The sequence below is a fragment of the Psammomys obesus genome, unplaced genomic scaffold (assembly GCF_907164565.1).
Source record: "Psammomys obesus unplaced genomic scaffold, mPsaObe1.curated_primary_1811, whole genome shotgun sequence".
NCBI lineage: Eukaryota > Metazoa > Chordata > Mammalia > Rodentia > Muridae > Psammomys > Psammomys obesus.
The window spans coordinates 6,774,565-6,795,813 of record NW_026585686.1 but is presented as its reverse complement, the minus strand read 5'-3'; positions in this window follow the sequence as shown (position 1 = coordinate 6,795,813).

Sequence of the window (21,249 nt, the reverse complement as noted above, 5' to 3'; positions counted from 1 at the left end):
CAGCACCTAATGTCGCATAGCTCATGTGCTCCCCTCCACCTCTGCTCTTTCCCCCTAAAAGTTGCAGTGTGTCAGTTTCTCTGCACCAGTTTCTAAGAGGCAGGTCCCGCATGTACACCCCACCCAGAAGGATGGGGCGAGACCAGGCAGGGCACAGATGAAGGGGTTCTTAGGATAATAAAAGTTATCTACTCAGAGGGAACCATAAATTCAGAGCAAAAATCCAAGTTATATCAGGGAAAAGAACTGAAACCGTAGTCAGGAAGCTAAGTTAGGCCTAAAGAATGCGATGAGGTTATAAACAGGAGATTATATAATGAGGTCATAAGCCAGAAGGATCAGAAACACATGGGGTATACAGTGTAGGGTAGGTTTGTACAAGCTGCTCTGAATAAGATTGTGTCTAATCAGAGGGTATTGGAAACCTGTTTTTATGCGATGCCAGCTGCTTGGTACAAGTGTAGATTTAATGGATTAAAAATCTAGAAACCAGACCTTACTCCTAAGTAGAGGAGTTTAAGAACTACAGGCCAATAGCTTAACGGTTTATCATTCAATTAGCTGGGGTCAAAAGCATAGCTACTTCTGTGCAGCTATCTTCTCCTTGCTGATCCATTCATCCTTCCACTGACGCCATTATTTCCACATCTGGGTCAAACTGTGTATATCAAGACCTCTGTTTGGAAAGAGAAACAGGAGGCTAAACCAACAGTTTCATGGTCTTCAAGAAGGTTTCTGTGTTTTTTACAGACAATCAATATAATCAATAGGAATGACCCAGTTCTGTATTCTGCTAGCGGGTTAGGTGTGAGGTACAAAGAAAGCACAGAGAACCACACCCTTGAGTAAAGAAGATGTGACTGAGCTGACTTCGAAGATTAACCAGGGTTTTCTGGGTGATAGCTAGCACAGGGGGTGTGAATAGGGGTGGGAAGTGGCGTTCCAAGCAGTGTGGACATCCGCCACTGCAGTGGAGTGTGCTCAGGGACTTTCAAGACTCTGACATGGCATTCAGGTACTCATGGTGGGAAAGGAAGACTGGCGAGAGTAAGTAGATGCCAGATACTGAGAAAACGGGTGTGGAGGGTGCTAGCCTTCCCTACCATGGAGCTGAGATTTTACCAGGTAGGTGACAGTGACTCTCTTTCTAGTTGCCATTAAATTTTGAGTTAATTTTTGAGAGTTAAATTTTGAGAAAGTTTTCTCTGAGTAGTCATGGACAGTTGAATTATCTTCTGCAGCACACAAGTAAGTGACTTCCTGGAAAGGTGGAGGGACCTGAGGCCTCCATAAACACTGGTAAGCAAAAACAGAGGATCCCACTTCCTTTGAATAATTAAGAACATCATAGAAACAAGGGTTTAGAACCACCCAGCTATGCTGTTCTCCAAGTCTCACATTATTTGAACACACCAGTATTGTAGGTGTTTTACCCTCTCCTTTGTATCACTTAAAGGATTAAAAGATATTTTTATTAGTCTACTTATTTCTTTATTTATTCTTATTTATTTACGTATTTATTTCTGCATCCATTCATTTGTTTTTATAGGACCTTAGTATGTTGCTTGCAAAGACTTGCCCTCAAGCAAACCCATCCTGTTTTTCTTTTTTTTTTTTTTTCTTTTCAAGGTTGGTTTTCCAACTAATTAGAAAATTGAGTTCTTTTTGGGAAGCGCTTTCTCTAAGGAGAGCTTTTCCTCAAGAGCTGGGTCACCCAGTCACCTGCCTGAAATACCCAGGGTGCGCTGCCATCCTGGTTCTGTTACCTAAGCGCTTTGTTCAAGATGAAAGTGCTATCAGTTTTAGCTGTTTTCCTAAGAGGTGCGAACATCATTTCCAATTCTTTCTAAACCAACTTTAATTGAAGACAAAAGTTAAGCAGTATCTACTGGGAGTAGGTTGAACAGTTTTATTTCTGGAAATAATGTGTGCCTCTGAGTCTTTGCCCACCCCCTTAATGCCTGATGATAAAGATCCTGTGGGCTAAAGGCTGCTTCTTACAAGATCCTGTGGGCTAAAGGCTGCTTCTTACATGTCCCTCTGTGCCACTTCCTCACTCTGTGGCTTACTCAAGCAGGACTGCAATGTCATACTCCCTTCCTCCCTCAAACCTGATGGGAGTTTGCGGTAGTCAAGAGAAGGGCTTTGGACCAACTAGAGAAAAAGCTTCATGTTAACCAGTCTTTAGTAACTTTTGCACATGAGTTCTTGAGGAGCAACGACTTAGAGCAAAGCCTCCTCATGCAGTCGCATCTGCTGGTGTCTTCAGCAGCTCTGTGCTGCCCGTGGAGGAACTAGGTCACTGTGCTACGCTTATTTACTCAAGCTAGTGACGACCTATCTTTTTCATAGAGTGAGTTTTTCAGTCACTGCTCTAGAACACTGGCTCAATAATGTTCATATTTACAAATAATGCACACTTGCAATAGCAATAGGCTTCAAATGTGAGTGACTGTTAAAATTTACAGATTTTATTCCGTTCTTTTCATTGTTACCAGATGTGTACTGCAAATACTCATTGAGAATCAGATACTGTTTGTCTCATTACACATTCCATCACACGTACTGGTTACACCTCCCCCCCCACTATCCCTGAAGTCCTTCTCCTGCCACTCCCGTGACGGTCCTCCTACACAAGTGTCTCCTAGCTTCCTTCCATTGTCTCCCATACCACGCCCCTTGTCAAACTCTATTTCCAGTTATTTCTATAGTGTAAATAGTTAGCCACATCTAAATGTTACCATGTTTCGCTGTTCCAAATCCAGGCAAATAACTACCCATAAAGCTTTCCAGTTTCTGCCCTGTGATACTGAAGGCAATTACTACTATTGAGCCCTCTTGTGCAGTGGATAATTTGTACATATCTATAGAGTTAAGAGTTTAAATTGAACTTGATTCTAATTTCAATCTAAATGTGCAATGCATTCATTTCTTGGTGTCTAGTGGAAATTTTCCAGGACCTCTGGCTGCTCACACCCATAGGGTATAGTCCCCTATAGAATATAGTATAGTGTTGTCATAGAATCTCAACACACTCTTTCATATAAACAACTTCAGATTACTTATACCAGAACATACAACATATATCTTATGTAAGTAGTGGCTCTACCATATTTTTTTAGAGAATAATGGCAAAATAATTTGGTGCACATTTAACAAAGGTGTAATATTGTCCTCATTTTGTGTCAGTGGCTTGATGAGAGAATTAGAAGCCCATGGATACAGACAAACAACTCTAAATGATGTGTTGCGGACATGTATAAATAAATCAACTGTCATTCCTTTAATTGAAAACTAATCAAGATCCTATCAAGCCTCAATTGAACAGGTTGTAAGACCCAAGGAGAGAAAGTTAGTTTCCTGGTCAAATAGCCAGGTGGTCCCTAAGGCATAATAGTGGATGCTACTGGTAGTAGCTATATCTTTGCAGGACATGCCTTGTAACCCTGAATAAACTTGGGGACAGGTTATAGTGAAGAAATACCCCCGCTTGCTCTCTCTTGATAGGGTAAATTTGCATATTTTTTCATATGGTTTGTCAGAGGTACTCAAAACACAGAGCTCAGAGGCATAGAGCTACTCCTTAAAAACATGCATTACTGCCCTCCCTCACCTGCTCCAATTCCCAGACACCTCAAAATAGCACATGTATGACTCTGCTTGGGGAGATAAAAACAAATGTCTACTCACTTCAGGAAGAGAAGTTACAACAGACAAAAGCATGGATCGCACCAAAGTTCAGTTTGGCTAACCAGTGAGTTTTATTGGGTTTACCTATAGAAATATGGGTGAGTGGTTACATTGGAGCAGAAATGACTCAAAGATCTCAGCATCACCAAATCCCACCACAGAATGAGTGAATGGGTGACAGCTCATCCAAGCTGGAAATCTGAAGTGAGCCTTACAATGTGAAGCCCAGGAGGATGGTTAATGCTTCTCCCATGCACCTGGCCGGGTCATCTTTGCACTCTTCTTTGGGTCAGCGAGGCACTCTTAGCTTTCATTACTTAGTCTGTCAGGGAGGGGCATGGTGAAGCTGGTCAGTTTTAGGGACTTTCTGAAGCTGTTTTGAGTTGTTTTCCTTATTGCTTACGGAGCTTTCCTATAAGATGGAATGTAAACTGTTACACGAAAATGGCACGCTCAGACTCTCAACTGAGTGGCTAACTCAGCAACAGGACAGAGTTATGTGTAAAATGGCAATGAGAAGTTGCTTGTATGTGAAAACATAAAGGTAAAAGCAAGAAAAATTAGACTATTCCAAATAGAGGGAATGTTTTGTGACCCCCCAATAGGTGGTGATAAGATATAGAAAAAGTTCACAGGAAAAGGCAACCCACGCACAGAGAGGAATCCAAGGTGGACACAGCTCTGGTTCGCAGTTCCCCGGTGTGTATGAGAAAGCCATGGTGCTTCCAAAAGGTAATTCAAGGTTCTAGTGAAGTGATCTTGATGGTCCCACCGTCCGGACAAGCCCTTGGCCCTCACCAACCTCCAAACCTGTGGTGATCCTACAATGAATGGAACAGAGGTGGCAGAAATCCTGTTTTGTCATCTTGAATACTCAGGGAAAGGGCTGGATGCTAATTTGAGACAGAACACTGTTTAAAACTAAGTTGCCTGTCTGCTCCAGGCAGAGAACAACCATGAGACACTATCTGAGCTTAATCTCCTACAGCAGCCAGACAAGCGGCAGCCCTGGGATGTGGTTGAGGAAAATGTGGGGTGGGGGGGGTAGTGAAGCTCAAAAATGCAGATGGTAGGAGACTTGGCTTTCTTAATGATGTGCATAGGGAAAGCAACTCCATTTTTAGTTGTGGGGCATTTATTTGATCTGTTGGAAATGACCCTGTAGTTTAAAAGCTGTGAGTCAAAGGTCAGCAAGTTGATCAACTTTGGGGTTCAGCTATCTGTCATTCCCGGCTGTAAGCCCCAAAACTCCAAATCTCTAGTTGTCTAGTAAACACCACACCTTGCTTTCTCCAGCAAGGTGGTGAATATTTAGGAGGTCTTGAAGTTATGAAGGCAGGTCCTCTGCCTGGGCAGATCTCAGTGCTGTGGTTGCTTCCCGCAACCCCAGCACACATGCTATAATCCACAGACCCAGAGGGGTTAAGCAACAAGGAGGGATCAAGTGGGGGTACATGGATTTTCCTGGGAAAGGTAAATAGAATAGATTTTGCTGGTGGACTAGGGGCATGTGGAAATAGGAACAGGAGGGATGGCAGAGGGGAGGGGAGACAGAGGGAGAGAGTATTGGAGAGACAACTGGAATTAGGGGCCTAGGAGGATGATGTATAACCTATTGCAGTAAAAACTCCCTGGAGTCCATGAAAGTGACCCCAGTGAAGCCTCCTAGTAATGGGGGTATGGAGCCAGAACTAGCCATCTTCTATAACCGGGCAAGGATGTTAGCAGTGGGACTGAGACATCAACCCATCCACACAACCTTCAAACTACAATCTGTCCTTCCTGCAAGATTTGCTGGGGCAATGGTGGGAGAAGCCAACCCATGACTGTTAAAGTATGATCCATGACATGAGAGGGAGCCCTTCTCTGACCCTGTCTGGATGGCCAGGAACCAGAAGCAGGACAGCTCCCTTTACGAATTACATGTTAGCAGTAGATTTACTATGTAGTTTGTGTATAACATACACACACACACACAGACACACACACACACAGACACACACACACACAGACACACACACACACAGACACACACACACACTTTGTTCTTTGGTTCTGAGAACCAAACCCAAGGCCTCATGAAAGCTGGACAATTTGACACTAGGGCTATCCTCCCAAGCCAGGACTTTACTTTTCATGCCCATTCTTATTATCATTTTGTTAATGCACCTTTTGAAAATTCAGCTATCCTTTTTAATTCTTTTCTTTCATTCTTTTCTGCCTGTCTGTTTTTTATTTATCCCTCTCTACTATATTTTCAGTAGTCTTTTCATTGTATCCTGAACTTTAGTTTTGTTTTCAACTTTGTTTTATTTATTTATCTATCTATCTATCTATCTATCTATCTATCTATCTATCTATCTATCTATCTATTTATTTTTGTTTATAAAACTCATTGTTATCTTTTAGTTCCCTTCTTGTTTTTGTCTGACTATATTTTTAAACTTTCTCATTAAGATTTTTTTCCTTTTAAAAAACATTTTCTATCGTTTTACTCTATTCTCTTCCTCATAACATTGTTTTCCACCTCTTTCATTTTTCATTTATTCAACCTCGATTAGACTTTAGTTTGCCTTTTTCCAGCTCCTTCTGTTAGCTCACTCTTCATTCACAGCCTTCCCACTTCCTCTAAGTAATTTCTAACTTCAGAGCACATTCTGTATTGCTTCATCATGTTCTGGTTTTCAGCCATTGTTTGACATGTATGTGAGCCTTAGTCGGCTTTAAGGACATTTCTATTCCATGTACTTGTTTATGTTGTTCTTATAACAGGGTATTTTTCTCCTAACTGAGTGGTGCTGGAAGAATATTGCCCAAATAAAAGCAGAAGAGATATTCATACCAAGAGAGGCACAAACTGCATCACAGAAACAGAAGATATGTGAGCACATAAGGCTGAAAGACTCCCGTTGAGCCTCTCTAGACGGGGAGACCCCGCTTCCCAAGGAACAGCGAAACCAGCCTTCGGATGCAAGCCGCAAGAGGTTTATTTCGATACACGGGTACCCGGGGCGACAAAGCCTTTCGGAAGACTTGCACGCCTCTCGGTTGGGGTGACGGGTTTTTATAGGGCTCGGGAGCAAGAAGCGCGATTACAGAAGCGAGAAGCATAGTTACAGGGATCTGATTGGGCGGTTTGAACAAAGCCATTGTTAAGTCACGTACCCAGAACAGGGAAGGCAGGAAGGCAGTGGGTGGAGTCACGTACCCGGTTCTTATCTTGGGTGCCCAGAGTGTTTCAGGCGCCCAACCGCAGATATCCTGCTGTTGGGCATCTGTCCCGCCTTGCCTCTGACCCTGCACTGCTCCAGTCTTGTAAAATAGTGTTGCCAGCATTATGCTAGGGCTTTATTCTTTCAAGGCAATATGATTCTCCAACTACTGAGTTTGAAGATAATGGAGTAGGAAAAATGCTGCATGATAGTTATTAATAAATGAGCAATGTATTAAAAAAGAAGATTGTTAAGCCTCCACTCCCTCTAAGACCTGGAGAGGAATATTGGTAGCAGAAATGGAAAATGAACAACGTAAATGCGTAAATCAACAACATGCATAAAAAACCCCAGAAATATAAGAAGAAAACAATAGCAAGAAAATTAAGGTTTTTTTTTTTTTTTAAAAAGAGAAATGATGGAAATTAAAAATCAGTGAATCAAATAAAACAATGAAAAACATCACCAATACGCTTGCCAAATAAAGGAATGTGGACTCACTGCTTAAGATTAAAAAAATATCTTTTGTCTCCAAAAATTATACCTCATTGTAAAGCCATCTACAGACTGAGAGCCAAAGAATGGAAGTCAATCTGTCAAGCAAGTTAAAGCTGAATAAAAACTGAAGAAGCTTCTATAGCTATTTTGACATGTGATAAAGCATACTTCAAACCAAAATTAGGCAGAGAAAAGATTATATTATAGAATGAAGGGAATAGTTCACCAGGAAGATTGAACTATTGTGAACACACACACAATCTCTTATATTTTTCTCTAATAATGCATATCATGTATTAAAGAAACAAGAAAGAAGCCACAGACATCTGCCTATTATATGTGTATATAGGCACAAACATATTCTTAGCAAAATATGACAGAAACACTCACTGTATTAAATGGCCACCTGGCTTCATCTGGTATTTGTAACTCCCCTGTATTAATACCCATTCTGCATTTCCTCTACTCTCAGCAGGTCCTGATTCTTTACCTGGAAAGGTTAGGCATACCTTCATTCTTAAAGAATTTGGACTATTTACTTCCTTGATTGGGTAGTTGTAGTTTTCTATTTATTGTAATTATAGGACAAGGTAACCACATGACATGCCCTAAAGGATCCCTTGCATTCCAGAAATACTTTTCATTAGCTTCTGTATGAGTTGCTTTCCTGTGTCTGTGAAAGAACCCCCACAAGAAAGCACAGCTAGTCCAAGTTTCCAAAAGCTTTCACATTTACCTGACAAAACAAAAGCCTGACAACTACATAGTCAGGTTTAGTACAGCAATAGACTGACTCCAGACACCAGTGTTTGTATCAGTTACTTTTCTATTGCTGTGATAGAATACTATGACAGGAGGCAACTTACTTGAAAGGGGGTTTATTTTGGCTTACAGTTCCAGAGAAAACAGTCTATCATGGTAGGGAAGGCAGGACAGTGAGAGCATCTAACTGGCAGTCAGAAAGCTCTAAAACCTCAAAGACTACAACTAATGATAAACTTTCTCCAGTTACTCTCCACTTTCCACTTTTAAAGATTCATAACCCTCCCTTGGTCCTGGGGACCAAGTATTCAGATACATGAGACTATATGCCTATTTCATATTCAATCCACAGTACCTCCACTGTGGGGAAGAAGTCCAATTTCTTAGTAGTCTAGAAGAGTAATTCCTTGTAGCACTGCAACACCTTTCTTAGTCTGCTGACTCAAGAGCATTAGTGGCAAAGTGGCCAAGGGAAAAATCTTAGCTGCCAGTTCAACAGAATGTTTTCTGTGCCTCCCAGTGGAAGCAATCTCCCTTCTGGAACCAAAAGTTCTATGTCAGCAAAGGATAAGGTTGTGGGAATAGGAAGCAAAATATTTTCTAGTGGGTCATTAGCAGTGTTGGTGAATGAGGTAAGTTATACATTAACCCCTTCATTCCTGCACCTATGAATGCTAGCTAGCTGTGAGAGAAATAGCACTATATAGTGGGTGTTGATTCAAAATTTATACTGTCTTCTGTAGAACTCTTCCATAGCCCCCAAGGCATTTGTAACTTTATTGACACTGTTACTGTGTCTTTAAAAGGCCATTTTAGCTTTCCTCCAAGCTAGCTGCTTCAGGATGGTAGAGGACAGAAAACAAACAAAAACAAACAAACAAACAAACAAACAAAAACATTGAATCCCATGATCCCACTGCTGCATTTATTTAGCTTTGAAGTGAATTACTTGGTAAGAATAAATGCTGTGTAGAAATCTACCATGACAGTGGATAAAGCATTACTTCTGTCCAGGCATCTTAGTTTTGGCAGAAGCATTATAAACAAGATGGAACAATGTATAGCCAGCATAAGTATATATTGAGACAAGGACAAATGCTGCTCTTTCCACAATGAAAGTGATCCAATGTGGTCCATTTGCCTCTAGGTTGTTGGCTTTTCACCCTGTGAGTAGTGCCAAATCAGGGAATCTTTTTTTTTTTTTTTTTTTTGGTCATTTACACAAATTTATACTTTACATCAGCCATTGTCAGGTTAGTTTTATTAGGTGAAAGTTCGTGTCATTATGCACATTCTTAATTTCCATTTCTGCAACCACAGCCATTTTGCTCATGAGTCCATTGAGCACTGACAAGGAAAGCAGGAATACTATCCACAGAACAGGTAATTCTATTGTATTATTCAACTCCTCCTCTGCTGAAGTCACCTACCTCTGATGAAGTCACTTACTGGACACACATATATCGTTAAGTCCATTGTTCTGAAGAGAACTATCCACATGTTTTTCCCCAAATGTCTGTTATCAAGTTTTCGATCATGCTATTTCCAAGTTCATGGCCATTCAGTCAAAACACTGGCCAGAGTATTTAAGTCAACGTCTGATCATATAGCTGACCATTTCTCCTTCCAAGCAAAATGTATGACCATGTGCACTTCCCAAAGTTCATCCTACTGTGCAGACTTTCCTTCCCCAGTGCGCTGCACATTGTCCCATAAAGAGGCTGTAATGTGACGGTTGTTTACCTCTCGATGTTGCCTGCATAACATGTAAAGCCATCTATAAAGCAGGTCGCTTTCTTCTTGATCAGTCAACTAATACGAGGGCACACCCTATCAAACCATAGGGGGACACTTGTGGAAGGAAAGCATTATATAAGAAAAGAAGAAACTGTGGGTATTTGAACAGATTTTCTGCCTTTACGGCCCAGTCAGGCCTGATCATTTCCATGTGACCATGGATTCTCTTGTGAACAATTATGCCTTGGTCGGTCAGATAACACCCAGCTTCTAACGAACAGCTCAGATCTCATGACTCATTGTGAAACAGTTTTCACAAAGGTCCAAAGATAAGCTGGGTGCTGTTTCTCGAAGAGAAAATAGTTGACTTCAGAATATGAAATGGCTTTACTCTGAAAGACGGAGGGCCACTGCTAGGAGTCAGTGATGGTGATCTACTAGAGATGCCAAACAGCTTCCCCACATGCCACTGATCTCTCAAGAGCCATTAGATCTGCTAGAGAGTATGACCCAAATGGCAGAAAAGTCTAAATAGCAGCGTAGGCCTGATGGAGAGCCTTCTAGTCTGGATCCCACTCAAATGTAACAGCTTTTCCCAGTCAGTTTTTATATGGGACAGAGCAACACACTTGAGTAAGGAATGAAGTACCTCCAAAGGCAAGGTGCTAGGTGTAACAACTTAGTCCCTTACCATAGAAGGAGTATTTCAGCATGCCCCATATGACTGGACTTGTAGATGTTTCACTGAAGTAAAAGGTCCTTGACTTTTGGGTGGAATTATTTCCTATCCTCTGATGCAATATGATTTTTTAAGTCCAAAGTGGTTGCAATCTCCTGCTCACTTGGTCAAATCGGCATAATAGTTATCAATATAATGAACCAAAGTAATATCTTGTAGAAGACAAAAGATCCATATGAACAAAGTTAGGATACAGGGATACGAAAGTAATACACCCTTGATATAAAACAGGAAATAAATACTAGTGGCATTTGCAAGATCAGTAGCTGCATATGAGTACAGGAGATGTGCTAATAATACATAAACAGACTTAGTAGAAATCACATATAATTATATTAACATGTACAAAAAGGACTGTTGACAAAATTCAATATTATTTCCTGATAAAAATCTCTGAATAAAATAGGCTTAGAAGGAATATATTTCACGTTAGCGGCAAGTGCCAGCAGTACCCGTCTTGGAGTCCCAGATCCGCGCAGCGGCTGCACCATCCTCTCAGGGCCTGAGTCTGCTAGAGGCCATACTAGCTCCGCAGGATCGCAATCACTGACAGTACGGCCCGCCCAATCCCACAGTGACAGAGAATACGCTATATACTCACCAAAACCAGGCAGAAACGCCACACTAGCTAGGCACACCAGGCGCTGGGCCTCCCAAGCTTGGAGAGCACAGTGAAGAGACCCCAAGACTTCCCAGAAAGCATCTGGACTAGCAACCCAGTCTCCAGTTACAATGGGACTTTCTAACCTGGCGGCGGAGCAGCACTGAGCTGGCGGGGCACATCAGCCCTCCAGTTTAAGACTAACCAGGGCCAAACCAGAGAACAGAAAGCCTGGTTACCCCGATTCCTACTGACGTGACCACCTTGAAATCTCCAGCTGCAGCAAGACCTTATAACCTGGCAGTGACAGCAGCACGGAACTGGCGGAACACATCAAAGAAGCAGGGCCAAACCAGAGAGCAGAGAGCCCAGATACCCCGATCTCTGCCAAGTGACCTGCCTGTAAGTGAGTGCACCCTTGAGAATCTGCAGTTCCCCAGATCCTGGGTCCTTCTAAAACAGAAGCCAGACATCGAACCCCCTCCAACCCATATACCCACTTTGGGAAACAGAGGGGCACTTGGGACATTGAAGTTCCTGCTCTGTGGGTCTAATTGAGGAGTTAAGGCAGTTAATGCCAGAAATTGCACTGCGATCATCACTAGCACCTGCGGCATATACAGTGCAGAGCCTCTCCCACACACTCAAGGGTTCAACATTAGCCATCACTCTGTCCCTTGAGATACACGTCCACGCACACCTCCACACACACACACACACACACACACACACACACACACACACACACACTTGCACTTGTCCCGTCTGCGCCTGCGTACTTTTCTCCCACAGGTACAGCTAGTCCTCAGCACACGCTAAGGACACGGGACCTCTCTCAGGTTGCTGAAGAACTCTCCAGACACCAGAGAGAGACAATACCAGTCTGATCTGCAGAATCCAAAAACAAACAGGGAAGGTTTCAGATAAGCCAATGGCCAGGGGTAGACAAAAGAACACTTCCAACATAAATCAGAACATCATGACATCACCAGCAAACCCCAAAATTGAGGATACTCCAATTCATCAGAAGCACAGGAAAATGACTTTAAAGCCATGCTAACCCAATTATTTGAGGCTCATAAGGAGGAAATGAACAAATCTTTCAAAGAGTTGGCCAGTCATTTGGAGGTAAAGAAAGAAGAAATAGACAAAATCCTTAAAGAAACACAGGCAAACATAGCCAAACAAATAGAGGCACAAGTAGAGATGAAATTAGTGGCATATAAAAAGGAAATGAACAAAGAAATAGAGACTATCGTAGAGAGACAGGAATCCAAATTCAAACATATGAAAGAGATGGTGCAAGGCATGAAAACAGAATTAGAATCAATAAAGAAAACACAAACTGAGAAAACCCTTGAGCTGGAGAACTTGGAGAAAAGATCAGGAACCACAAAAGTAAGCATCACCAACAGAATATAAGAGATGGAAGAGAGAATCTCTGGAGCTGAAGACACACTTGCAGAAATTGATACTTCTCTCAAAGAAAAAGTACAATCAGAAAAGTTCCAATCACAAAATATCCAAGAAATCAAGGATGCTATGAAAAGACAAAAATCTAAGAATAATAGGAATTGATGAAAAAGAAGACTCCAGGCTCCAAGGTCCAGAAAATATTTTCAAGAAAATCATAGAAGAAAAATTACCCAACTTAAAGAAATAGATGTCCACAAATATACAAGAGGCCTACAGAACTCCAAATAGACTAGACCAGAAAAGAAACACATCATGTCACATCATAGTCAAAACACTAAATCTACAGAACAAAGAAAAGATATTAAAAGCAGCCAGGGAAAAAGGCCAAGTAACATATGAAGGTAGACCTATCAGAATCACACCGGACTTCTCATCAGAAACTATGAAAGCCAGAAGGGCCTGGGCAAGTATCATGGAGACTCTAAGAGATCACAAATGTCAACCCAGACTACTATACCCTGCAAAGCTTTCAATCAACATAGATGGAGAAAACAAAATATTCCATGACAAAACTAAATTTGCGCAATATCTACACAGCAAACCAACCCTACAGAAAATACTAGAAGGAAAACTTCAAGGAAAACAACTTCATCCAAGGAAACAGGGCATACAGATACTAACCCAACAAAGATGAAAGGAAAACAAGCAATGAAACAGGGCAAGATCACTGACTCCATTACAAAAGGAACTAACATGCATTGGTCACTACTATCTATCAATATCAATGGACTCAACTCACCAATAAAAAGACACAGGCTAACAGAATGGTTGCGGAAACAGGATCCAACATTCTGTTGCCTCCAAGAAACACATCTATGCAACAAAGATAAACACCACCTCAGAGTAAAGGGCTGGAAAACTGTTTTTCAAGCAAATGGCTCCAGAAAACAAGCTGGAGTAGCCATCCTAATATCTAATAAAATAGACTTTCATCCAAAGTTAATCAAAAAAGATAAGGAGGGCCACTATATTCTCATCAAAGGAAAAATCCACCAAGAGGACATCACAATCTTGAATATCTATGCCCCAAATACAAGAGCACCTACATTCGTAAATGAAACATTATTAAAGCTTAAATCCTACATTGATCCTAATACCTTAATAGTGGGAGAATTCAACACCCCATTCTCATCAAGGGACAGATCAACTAGACAGACACCAAATATGGAAATAAAAGCACTCACAGAATCCCTAAATCAAATGGACCTAATAGACGTCTATAGATCTTTTCACCCAAACTCAAAAGAGTACACCTTCTTTTCAGCATCGCATGGAACCTTCTCCAAAATAGACCATATAGTGGGTCACAAAGAAAGCCTCAACAGATACAAAAGGATTGAAATAATCCCTTGTATCCTATCTGACCACCATGGACTAAAGCTGGATATCAACAACAACAGAAACAACAAAAAGCCGACACGCACATGGAAACTGAACAACTTACTACTCAATGACAGCTGGGTCAAGGAAGAAATAAAGAAAGAAATTAAAGACTTCCTAGAATTCAATGAAAATGAAGGCACAACATACCCAAATTTATGGGACACATTGAAAGCAGTGCTCAGAGGAAAAGTTATAGCACTAAGTGCCTGCAAGAAGAAATTCGTAACATCACATACAAACAACTTAATGGCCCAACTGAAAACCCTAGAAATAAAAGAAGCAGATACACCCAAGAGGAGCAGACGGCTGGAAATAATCAAACTCAGGGCTGAAATCAATCAATTAGAAACAAATAAAACTATTCAAAGAATCAATGAAACAAAAAGCTGGTTCTTTGAGAAAATCAACAAGATAGACAAACCCTTAGCCAAACTAACTAAAAAGCAGAGAGAAACTATCCAAATCAGCAAAATCAGAAATGAAAACGGGGACATAACAACAGACACTGTGGAAATCCAAACAATTATTAGGTCATACTACAAAAACCTATATGGCACAAAATTTGAAAATATAAATGAAATGGATAATTTTCTTGACAGATTCCATCTACCAAAATTAAGCCAAGATCAGGTAGAAAGACTGAATAGCCCTATATCTCCCAAAGAAATTGAAGCAGTCATTAACAGTCTCCCCTCCAAAAAAAGCCCTGGACCAGATGGCTTCAGCGCAGAATACTATAAGACCTTCAAAGAAATGCTCACACCAATTCTCCTCAAACTATTCCACAAAATAGAAACAAAAGGAACACTACCAAACTCATTCTATGAAGCCACAGTCACCTTGATACCTAAACCACACAAAGATCCAACAAAAAAAGAGAACTTCAGACCTATCTCTCTTATGAACATTGATGCAAAAATACTCAATAAAATACTTGCAAACCGAATCCAAGAACACATCAAAGATATCATCCACCATGACCAAACAGGCTTCATCCCAGGCATGCAAGGGTGGTTCAACATACGGAAATCCATCAATGTAATCCACCACATAAACAAACTGAAGGAGAAAAACCACATGTTCATCTCCATAGATGCTGAAAAAGAATTTGACAAAGTCCAATACCCATTCATGTTTAAAGTCTTGGAGAGATCAGGGATACAAGGCACATACCTATAGATAGTAAAGGCAATATACAGCAAGCCTATAGCCAACATCAAACTCAATGTAGAGGAACTTAAATCAATCCCACTGAAATCAGGGACAAGACAAGGCTGCCCACTGTTTCCCTATCTCTTCAACACAGTACTTGAAGTCCTAGCCAGAGCAATAAGACAACTAAAGGAGATCAAGAGGATACAAATTGGAAAGGAAGAGGTCAAAGTGTCACTATTTGCAGATGATATGATAGCATACATGAGCAACCCCAAAAATTCAACCAGGGAACTCCTCCAGCTTATAAACACCTTCAGCAAAGTGGCTGGATACAAAATCAACTCAAAAAAATCAGAAGCCCTCCTGTACACCAAAGACAAAAAGGCTGAGAAAGAAATTAGGGAAACAACACCCTTCACAATAGCCACTAATAACATAAAGTATCTTGGTGTGACTCTAACCGAGCAAGTGAAAGACCTGTTTGAGAAAAACTTCAAGTCTCTGAAGAAAAAAATTGAAGAAGATCTCAGAAGATGGAGAGATCTCCCATGCTCATGGATTGGTAGGATTAACATTGTGAAAATGGCCATCCTGCCAAAAGCAATCCACAGATTCAATGCAATTCTCATCAAAATACCAACTCAATTCTTACAGACCTTGATAAAAAGATTCTCAGCTTCATATGGAGAAACAAAACCCCCAGAATCTCCAAAACGATCCTGTACAACAACAGATCATCTGGAGGTATCTCCATCCCCGATCTCAAGCTGTACTACAGGGCAACAGTAATAAAAACTGCATGGTATTGGCATAGAAACAGAAAGGAGGATCAATGGAACCGCATAGAAGACCCAGAAATAAACCCACACACCTATGAATACTCGGTATTTGACAAAGAAGCCAAATCCATTCAATGGAAAAAAGACAGCATATTCAACAAGTGGTGCTGGACCAACTGGATGTCTACATGCAGAAAAATGAAAATAGATCCATATTTATCACCCTGCACAAAACCAAAGTCAAAGTGAATCAAGGACCTCAACATAAAACCAGATACTCTAAAGCAGTTGGAAAAAAAGTGGGGAGCAGCCTAGAACTCATTGGCACAGGAGAAAACATCCTGAACAGAACACCAACAACACAGGCTCTAAGAGCAACAATCAATAAATGGGACCTCATGAAACTGAAAAGCTTCTGTAAAGCAAAAGACACAGTCATCAAAACAAAACAACTGCCTATAGTTTGGGAAAGAATCTTCACCAACCCTTTATCTGACAGAGGGCTAATATCCAGTATATATAAAGAACTAAGAAGCAGAAAAGCAACAAACCAAGTAATCCCATTAAAAAATGGGGAACGGAGCTAAACAGAGAATTCTCGAAAGAGGAACATCAAATGGCAGAGAAATACTTAAAGAAATGCTCAACCTCATTAGCCATTAGGGAAATGCAAATCAAAACAACCATGAAATTTCACCTTACACCCATCAGAATGGCCAAGATGAAAAACTGAAGTGACAACACATGCTGGAGAGGTTGTGGTGAAAGGGGACCCCTCCTCCATTGCTGGTGGGAATGTAAACTGGTACAACCACTTTGGAAGTCAATCTGGCGCTTTCTCAGACAATTAGGAGTAGTGCTACCTCAAGACCCAGCTATTCCACTCCTAGGTATATACCCAAAGTTTGCTCAAGTACACAACAAGGACATTTGTTCAACCATGTTTGTAGCAGCTTTATTTGTAATAGCCAGAACTTGGAAACAACCCAGATGTCCATCAACAGAGGAATGGATACAGAAATTGTGGTATTTTTACACAATGGAATACCACTCAGCAATCAAAAAGGAGGAAATCATGAAATTTGCAAGCAAATGGTGGGATCTAGAAAAGATCATTCTGAGTGAAGTATCCCAGAAGGAGAAAGACAAACTTGGTATATACTTGCTTATATAGACCTACAAGATATGATAAACATAATGAAATCTACACACCTAAAGAAGATAATCAAGAAAGTGGACATGGGTGAAGATGATCAATCCTCATTTAGAAAGAGAAATGGGATGTGCATTGAATGTATGACAGGAGTCTTCCGCAAAAGGCATCTAAAAGACTCTACCTAGCAGTGTTTCAAAGCAGACACTAAGACTCATAACCAAACCTTGGCAGAGTGCAGGGAATCATATGAAAGAAGGGGAGTTAGTATGATATGGAAAGGATAGGAGCTCTACAAGTACCAAATACATCTGGGCACAGGGTCTTTTCTGAGACTGACACTCAACCAAGGACCATCAATGGATATAACATAGAACTTCTGCTCAGATGTGGCCCGTGGTAGCTCAGTAACAAAGTAGTTTTCCAAAGTAAGGGAAACAAGGACTATTTCTAACAGGATCTCAAGGGCAGGCTCTTTGACCTCCCCCTTCCCCAGGGGAGTAGCAGTCCTCTTAGGCCACAGAGGAGGACTTTGCAGCCAACCTTGAAGATACCTGATAAAACAGGGTCAAATGAAAGGGGAGGAGGTCCTCCCCTATCAGTGGACTTGGAGAGGGGCAGGGAGGAGACCAAGGAAGGAGTTGGGGAGGGGGAGGTAATGAGGGAGCGGGATACAGCTGGAACACAGAGTTAACAAATTGTTTTTGTTTTTTTTTTTTTTAATTTTTTTATTTTTATTTTATTTTTCTTTTTAGTTACATTTTGTTAACTCTGTGTCCCAGCTGTATCCCGCTCCCTCATTCCCTCCCCAACCCCACACTCCCTCCCTGGTCTCCTCCCTGCCCCTTTCCAAGCCCCCTGATAGGGGAGGACCTCCTCCCCTTTCATCTGACCCTGTTTTATCAGGTATCTTCAGGGCTGGCTGCAAAGTCCTCCTCTGTGGCCTAACAGACTGCTCCTCCCCTGGGGTGGGGGTCAAACAGCCTGCCCTTGAGATCCTATTAGAAATAGTCCGTGTTCCCCTTACTTTGGAAAACTACTTGGTTACTGAGCTACCACAGGCCACATCCGAGCAGAAGTTCTAGGTTATATCCATAGATGGTCCTTGGTTGAGTGTCAGTCTCAGAAAAGACCCTGTGCCCAGATATATTTGGTCCTTGTGGAGCTCCTATCCTTTCCATATCATACTAACTTCCCTTCTTTCATATGATTCCCTGCACTCTGCCGAGGGTTTGGTTATGAGTCTTAGTGTCTGCTTTGAAACACTGCTAGGTAGAGTCTTTCAGATGCCTTTTGTGATAGACTCCTGTCATAAGTTCAATGCACATCCCATTTGTCTTTCTAAATGAGGATTAATCACCTTCGCCTGTGTCCACTTTCTTGATTATCTTCTTTAGGTGTGTAGATTTCATTATGTTTATCATGGAGTTAACAAATTGTAACTAAAAAGAAAAATTAAAATTAAAAAAAGAAGGACTATATTTCAACATAATAAAGGTTGTGAATAAGGAATCTACAGCCAACTTTGTTTGAAATAAAAAATGAAAGCATTTCCCTTAAAATAAAAAGACAAGAATACTCACTCTCTCCAGCTTTATTCAATGTAGAATTAGAAATCCTTGATAAGCAATAAAACATGAAAAGGAAATTAAATGGGTACAATATGAAAAGAAAACATCAAATACTATTATTTACAGATGATATAATCCTTTACTTAAAAGATATTTATGACTCACTAGAAAACGCTTATATCTGGTAAATACTTTCAACAAAGTATCAGAATACAAAATTTTCATAAAGAAATGTTTGACTTTCTTATAGACCATAAGGAACTAGAAGAGAAAAAAAATTAAAAAATCATCATAATAAGACATTCACAATAGCTTTGAAACATTAGCTACAAACCTAGCCAAGTAGGTGAAAGGCTTTTACTACATACACTTCAAAACATTGAGGTAAGAAATTGAAGAATACATTAGAAGTCAGAAAGAACTCCATATTTAGAAACTGGCATAATCAATATGTGAAAATGAGTATATTACAAAAAAGTTGTATGTATAAAGATTCAATGCAATCCTCATTAAAAGTCCAATGATCTTCCTCTGTGTAAGGCTGTTTCCCCTTCAGGGGGAGGTGATCAAAGAGCCAGCCACTGAGTTCATGTCAGAGACAGTCCCTGTTCCCCTTACTAGAGAACCCACTTGGACACTGAGTTGCCATGGGCTACATCTGAGCAGGGGTTCTAGGTTATTTCCATTATTTCCATCCATGGTCCTTGGTTGGAGTATCAGTCTCAGAAAAGATCCCTTTGCTCAGATATTTTGGTTCTGTTGCTCTCCTTGTGGAGCTCCTGTCTGTCCCCTTCAGGCCTTTCATCTTCCTCTTCTTTCATAAGATAACCTGAACTCTGCCCAAAGTTTGGTTCTAAGTCTCAGCATCTGCTTTGATACCCTGCAGGGTAGTCTTTCAGAGGCCCTCTGTGGTTGGCTCCTGTCATGTTCCCTGTTTTCTCCCTCTTCTGATGTCCATCCTTTTTGCCTTTCTGGGTGAGGATTGATCATGTTACCCAGGGTCCTCCTTCTTACTTAGCTTCTTTAGGTGTACAGATTTTAGTATGTTTATCCTATATTATATGTCTATAAGCCACTAATAAGTGAGTATATACCATGTGTATCTTTCTGCTTCTGGGATATCTCACTCAGAATAATCTTTTCTAGTTCCCACCATTTGCCTGCAAATTTCATGATTTCCTTGTTTTTAATTGCTGGGTAGTATTCCATAGTGTAAATGTACCACAATTTCTGTATCCATTCTTCAGTTGTGGGACATTTGGGTTGTTTCCAGATTCTGGCTGTTACTAATAAAGCTGCTATGAACATGGTTGAGCAAATGTCTTTGTTGTATACTTGGGGAAGGGGAAGGGAAGAAAAGAGGGAGGGGATGAAGGAGGAAGCTAAGCTGGGATACAAAGTGAATAATTGTAATTAATAAAAAATAAATTAATAAAGAGTACAATGATATTCTCTTTAGAGCCAAAAAAATCCTAAAATTTACGTGAAAATATAAATGACCCAAATAGACAACAAACCTAAATAAATGGGCAGTAATGGTAATGTCACACTTGATCTCAAATTATATTATAGAGCCATAGTAACAAAAACAACATGTTACAAAAACATAGTAACAAAAACAAACATGTAGATCAATAGACTAGAATAAAGAAACCCCCCAAAATCACATGGTTACTGCCACTTAATTTAAAAAAAAAACATACCATGGAAAAAAATGATACAGGGAAAATTGCCTTTCAAATCTATAGGAGAATGAAACTAGATCCATGTCTTTCATCTGTCATAAAACTCAATTTTAAAATGTTGAAAGACCTGAAAAACTTAGAACTGCCTTAAAAAGTGTTTCTATATACTTCACGATAGAAACATAGTCAAAGATATTTTTCTTTTCTTTTTTTATTGTTTTATTATTACTATTTTTTTTACAATTTATTCACTTTGTATCCTGGCTGTAGTTCCCTCTCTCATCTCCTCCCAGTCCCACCCTTCTTCTCTCTTCTCCCCCTATGCCCCTTCTCTAGTCCACTGATAAGGGAGGGTCTCCATCCTTACTATCTGACCTTAGCCTATCAGGTCTCATTAAGACTGTCTGGACCCTCTTTCTCTGAGGCCTGGCAAGCTGTCCCCAACCCCACAGGGTGAGGTGATCAAAGAGTCAGCCATTGAGTCCATGTCAGAGACGGCCCTTTTTCCCCTTACTAGATATTTTGAATAAGATTTCACCAGCACAGGCAATGATCCCAAAAAGTGACAAATGGTGTTGAATGAAATTAAATCCTAAACAACACTAGAAGAGAGCCTATAGAATGGAAAACAGTTTTGCCAACTGTACACCAGATGATAAGCATCTAGAATATGTGAAGAAATGCTTGTGTTAAATACCCAAGGAGGAATTAGTCAATCAACAAATGGACTAAGGAAGTGAATATATAGTTCTGAAGTGAAATGTAAAGGTTAATAAATACTAAAAAAAACAAAAACAAAAACAAGAAA